The sequence below is a fragment of the Physeter macrocephalus genome, chromosome 19, assembly GCF_002837175.3.
Source record: "Physeter macrocephalus isolate SW-GA chromosome 19, ASM283717v5, whole genome shotgun sequence".
NCBI lineage: Eukaryota > Metazoa > Chordata > Mammalia > Artiodactyla > Physeteridae > Physeter > Physeter macrocephalus.
This window is the reverse complement of record NC_041232.1, coordinates 19,102,870-19,108,862: the sequence shown is the minus strand read 5'-3', so window position 1 is coordinate 19,108,862 and position 5,993 is coordinate 19,102,870. Positions and strand designations below refer to the sequence as shown.

Here is a 5,993-nt window from a genome sequence, read left to right as displayed (position 1 = left end):
CGTGCCGCGGAGCGGCTGGGCCCGTGAGCCGTGGCCGCTGAGCCTGCGCGTCCGGAGCCTGTGCTCCGCAACGGGAGAGGCCACAACACTGAGAGAGGCCCGCGTACAGCAAAAAAAAAAAAAAAAAAAAAAAAAAAACAATGAAAGAAGAAGAAGAAAGAGGAGGAAGAGGAAGGAAGGAAAGAGGGAGGGAGGGAAGGAGAAGGAACTGTTAGTGATTAAGTGTGACCTTAAGGGACTTATCCAAGCGCAAAGTATGGACCTCAGTTGAGTATTGATTTGAATAAGCAGTAAAAAGACATTTTTGAGATAAATGGGGAAACCTTAACGTGGTCTAGTCATTAGACGATATTAAAGAGTTCCTGTTAATTTGGCTGGGTGTGAAAAAAGTCCTTATCTGTTAGAGCTACAGAATGAAGTACATATGAGTGAAATGATACGATGTCTAGGATTTGCTTTAAAATGTTTCAGGAGAAAACAGGTATGGATGCGGGAAGATGAAACAAAACAGCAGAAAGCTGATGGTTACTGAAGCTCTGTGATTGGAAGTATTCTTTCTACATCTGTATTTGAAATTTTCTACAATAAAATATTTTTTTTAAATCCCCCAGAATGTACGTGCATGTGCCCAGGTAACTGGAAAGAGGAAGTCTGGGTGTGGCGACATCTGAGTATGACTTTCTCTTCCTCCTTAAACCCAGCCTGCTACCTCTTCCCCTTTCATTCTAACAGAAAGGGACGTTTGCGCACAACGACTGGAGTGTTCGGATACTACAGATGGGGTCGAAAGAAAAGGAACCACGTACATTTTTGGCGCTGCTGCTGAGATTCTCAGAGCTGATGGGGAGCAGGGTGCTCAGCTCCAGATCTGTAACCATCTGACGGGATTCTGCCAGCAAACGCTGAAGCTTACTCGTGGGAGAAAAATCATCCTGGGAAAACAACACAATTCAAGCATTCATGAAATCAAGAAGCACTTTTCATTGTTTATGTTTACAAGTACAATGTAACAAACACAAATGTTAACTGTTCATTAATGTTTGACTTTGGGTATTACATACCAAAGCAGGGCATTAAACACTAGAAGAACCAAATTCCATTTATTTCTTAGCACCTACTTTGCTAAATAATTTGACTCAAACAGAACTTACTACAACTAATTAAGTAACATCCATGTGATAAAAGAATCCTAGGCATTGTTTACCTCTCTTAAATCAACTTGCCAAGGCTGTAATTACCAGGTCAAAATACTTAAAAAAATGCAACTTTAACACTAAAGGCTTGTTAGCTTTTAAAAATAAGTGGAGGGGCTTCCCTGGTGGCGCAGTGGTTGAGAATCTGCCTGCCGATGCAGGGGACACGGGTTCGAGCCCTGGTCTGGGAAGATCCCACATGCCGTGGAGCAGCTGGGCCCATGAGCCACAATTACTGAGCCTGCGTGTCTGGAGCCCGTGTTCCGCAACAAGAGAGGCCGCGATAGTGAGAGGCCCGCGCACCGCGATGAAGAGTGGCCCCCGCTTGCCACAACTAGAGAAAGCCCTCGCACAGAAACGAAGACCCAACACAGCCATAAATAAATTAATTAATTAATTTTAAAAATAATAAAAATAAAAAAAAAGTGGAAATATGCGTTAGTTTATTCTTATTTAATTTTCAACTTTGTGTAAAAAGTTTTCCACAGTGTACAATCTGTGAGTTTTCCACAGTGGACATATGATTAACTGTACAATTAAGTGTACAGGGGCTTCCCTGGTGGCGCAGTGGTTAAGAATCCGCCTGCCAATGCAGGGGACGCGGGTTCGAGCCCTGGTCCGGGAAGATCCCACAGCCCTGGTCTGGGAGGATCCCACATGCCGCGGAGCAACTAGGCCCGTGAGCCACAACTACTGAGCCTGCATGTCTGGAGCCTGTGCTCCGCAACAAGAGAGGCCGCGATAGTGAGAGGCCCGCGCACCGCGATGAAGAGTGGCCCCCGCTTGCCACAACTAGAGAAAGCCCTCGCACAGAAACGAAGACCCAACACAGCCATAAATAAATAAATTAATTAATTTTAAAAATAATAAAAATAAAAAAAAAGTGGAAATATGCGTTAGTTTATTCTTATTTAATTTTCAACTTTGTGTAAAAAGTTTTCCAGTGTACAATCTGTGAGTTTTCCACAGTGGACATACGATTAACTGTACAATTAAGTGTACAGGGGCTTCCCTGGTGGCGCAGTGGTTAAGAATCCGCCTGCCAATGCAGGGGACGCGGGTTCGAGCCCTGGTCCGGGAAGATCCCACATGCTGCGGAGCAACTAAGCCCCTGCGCCACAACTACTGAGCCTGCGCTCTAGAGCCCGTGAGCCACAACTACTGAGCCCACGTGCCACAACTACTGAAGCCCACGCGCCTAGAGCCTGTGCTCTGCAACAAGAGAAGCCACCGCTACGAGAAGCCCCCGCACCACAACGAAGAGTAGCCCCTGCTCGACACAACTAGAGAAAGCCTGCGCGCAGCAACGAAGACCCAATGCAGCCAAAAATAACTAAATTAATTAAGCGTACAATCTGATGAGTTCCTACATACATGTGTACGTGAGTACACACCCATGAAGCCATCCCCACAATGAATATGGGTCGCATTTATCACGCCTTTGGCCCCTTGGAATTCCTGCCTCTGTGAGTGCCTCCTCGCCATTCCCAGACAACTACTGAGCTGCTTTCAGTCACCAGAGATTAGTTTGCATCTTCTAGAGTTTTAGATAGATGCATTACATACTTTTGTCTGTCTGGCTTCTTTCACTCAGCATAATTATCTGGAGATTTACCCATGTTGTATGTGTATAAATAGTTCATTCCTTTTTATTGCTGAGACGTACTCCATTGTATGGATACACCACAGTTTATCTATTCACCTACTGCAGTATATTTGGGTTGTTTCCAGTTTTTTTAGCTAGTGCAGATAAAGCTGCTTTAATATTTATGTGGACGTATGTTTCCATTTCTCTAAGGAGTAGAACAGCTGGGTCATATGGTAGGTGTATATTTAATTTTTTTTTAAGTAGTTCTTTAATAGAAAGTACCCAAGTGTTTTCCAAAGTGGCTCTACCATTTACATTCCCACCGTCAGTGAACAAGAGTCCCAGGCACTCCCAGTTCTAGTCAACACTGGGTGCAGTCAATTTTGAACAAAGAGAACTAACACTCATCAAATACCCATTAGGGGCCAGGCCCTACAATATCCCCTTTAAACCAAGCAACTGTGATGTTATAATTGCATATTTGCAGGCGAAGAAACTGAGGCTCAAAGAAATTAAATAACTGTACTAACGTCACTGAGCTAAGACAAAGCAAAACTGGGATTTGAACACAGATGAGTTTGATTTCAAAGCCGGATATCTTCCCAAAATAACACCCAAAATACCTAAGTTTACTTGAACTTATTTTCTTTACGAACCACCTGCAAGGGGGACCCCATTCATGATGAAGACACTGGCTCATCCACAATAATGACACTGTAGACACAACCTCACTGCCTGTCGGGGCGTGGACAGACTGCGGTTTATTCAATCACTGGACCGCACATCAAGCAACAATCAAAATGAAGAGGCGAGGTCCACAGTGTCAGCACAGATGAAGGTCACAAAACACTGACAGAGCTGGAAAATCACATCAGAAAGGGATATAGACAGCAGTTTACCATTCATGTACATTTTAAAGAAAACAATAGTATGTAGTTTTTTTTTAAATTGTGGTTTAGTTGCTTTACAACGTTCTGTCAGTTTCTGCTGTACAACGAACGAAGTGAATCAGCTATATGTATACATATATCCCCTCCCTCTTGGACCTCCCTCCCTCCCTCCCCCACCCCTTCCCACCACCCCCCGGCATCTAGGTCACCACAGAGCACTGAGCTGAGCTCCCTGTGCTATACAGCAGGTGCCCACTAGCTGTCTGTTTTACACATGGTAGTGTATATATGTCAATCCCAATCTCCCAGTTCACCACCTCCCACCCCCACACCTCATTGACTTTGACTTTTTGACGATTCTGGGCTAATTGTTCTGCAGAATGTCCCACCTGCGGGATTTGTCTGTTTTCTCATGGTGTTGTTAAACTTGTTCTTCTGTCCTCTGTATTTCATCTAAGCTCAAAGTTAGATCAAGGCTTGATAGGAATCAGGTTAAACATTTTGGTAAGAATGCTTCATAGGGTAATGCTGTATACTTCCTACTGCCTCGTATTAGGCCCTACGTAATGTCTGGTTGTCTCACTACTAATGAAGTTAATACTGATCACTGGGTGAAGGTGATGAAAGCCTATTTTAAAATGGGTTTTTAAAAATGGGAACTTGACTACTTGCACTGTTTTAAAATGATTATCCCTACTTTGAATGTTCAGATAAAGGGGCTCTGAGTTGTTGCCTGGCACCTAGGAGACAGCATTTATCCTGTGTAAAGGATAAGAGGATTAAGACTGAGGCTTTGTCCTCTTTATGGAGTAGATGCAGGAGTTCATGTTTATCTCTGAGGGTGGTCAATCAGGGCAGAACGTTCTGGAATATGAAGTCTAGCAGAGACTGGGCCCAGAAGAAGGTACTCTGAAACTGGTCATTAGCCAGAATTTAACTATGAATAAACAGATCTTTTTGCTAACACTTCTTAAAGACAGTCAGAACATTTTGGGAGTTCAAATACAGAAGACTCTTTTACGGCATTTTAAAATAACTCTCTCTTCACCTTCTATTCTTCCCCACCCCCCGCCAAAAAAAAAAAAAACCCACTTTAAACTCTAGAGTAAAAAATTAAGGAAGAGCATTTTCTTTGGATGCAGAATAGACAGATCTTTAGATGTTTCTTGAGTACTGTTTAAATTCTAGAGTGAGGAAAAAGTATGCATCTATTCTCTTTGTTTGATGTTTAACTCTTTTTGCTACCGTAAACTAAATAATCCATTGAAAATATAAGCAACTAGGTTAAAGGATTTCATTATTAAAAATAAGAATTTGGGTTTCTAAGGAAAATGAGTTATTTTTTAAATCTCCAAATAAACACTCTCATTTTACAGCAATTAAGTACCCAAGCCAGTTAAACTTTGCTCAAGGTTGCCCTGTATTTCTGGATACCCAGAGGGGTTTTTTTGTTATTATTGCTTGTTTGTTTTTCATGTTTGCTTTTGTTATTTCGTTTTTCAGCTAGCACAAAGACAAGGGAGTTGTTGTGAATTTTCTGCATAGCAGGACAGAACTTAACCTTAGGATACTGGACTAACAGTTTTCATTTTACTACTGGAATTAGTAATATCCTTTTTCTCCATTTATACTGTAATTTTCAAAGATTCTGGCTTCCAAGTTACCAGTTGGGTAGGGGAGGTGGTAAAGGTCCCTTTGAGAAAATCGTTCTTCCACAATAGCACTGCTGGTGGACCTAGCAACACTTGCCTATTACCTCCATTCGGGGTTACTATATTTGGTGATGAAGACCTCACCAGTAGTTACAAGAAAAGACAATGTAAACGGTCATCCATTCTTTTCCTTTTCTCTTCTTTTGCTCCCTCCTCTTTATACCTATCCTCCCTCTTTTCTTCTTTTCTCTTCCTTTCTCCTCCTCCTTCTGCCTCTCTCCATGTCCCTCTCCCTCTTCACTCATTCTTCTTTTTTCTTCCCTTCTTTTGCCACTCATTCTAGATTGGCATACTTTAATGACTCCCCCATTCCCACCAAATTTTGTGTTCCTGAAGGATTCCCTGCTTCACACCAGCCAGTGGTATGTCACTGAATACTCAATAGAATCAAAGGGGTGGGAGAATCCCAGAAGAGGAGGTCTGTGCCTGGATCTGTGTTCTGAATTCCCTCTCTCCAATTTCCATTTGTTTTGAACTGCCAGCTCCAGTTTCCATTCTGGTTTTCTGGGATCTCAGAGTTCTATAAGGATAGTAATGAAATTATTTGAACCATGTCCAATACTTCAAAAAAGCCTAGAAGACATATATATATATATATATATATATATGT

The 5,993-nt window shown here is 42.2% G+C and overlaps 1 long non-coding RNA gene across 1 annotated transcript in view; it reads right to left on the bottom strand.

Moving 5' to 3' along the window:
* The window catches only part of LOC112064062 (uncharacterized), a 21,591-nt gene extending 20,370 nt beyond the window's left edge, over positions 1-1,221 (bottom strand). Inside the window, exon 1 of the long non-coding RNA XR_002891343.3 lies at positions 807-1,221. This is a non-coding gene — a long non-coding RNA (uncharacterized lncRNA). The remainder of the gene's footprint in view (positions 1-806) is intronic.
* Positions 1,222-5,993: the final 4,772 nt, after the last annotated feature.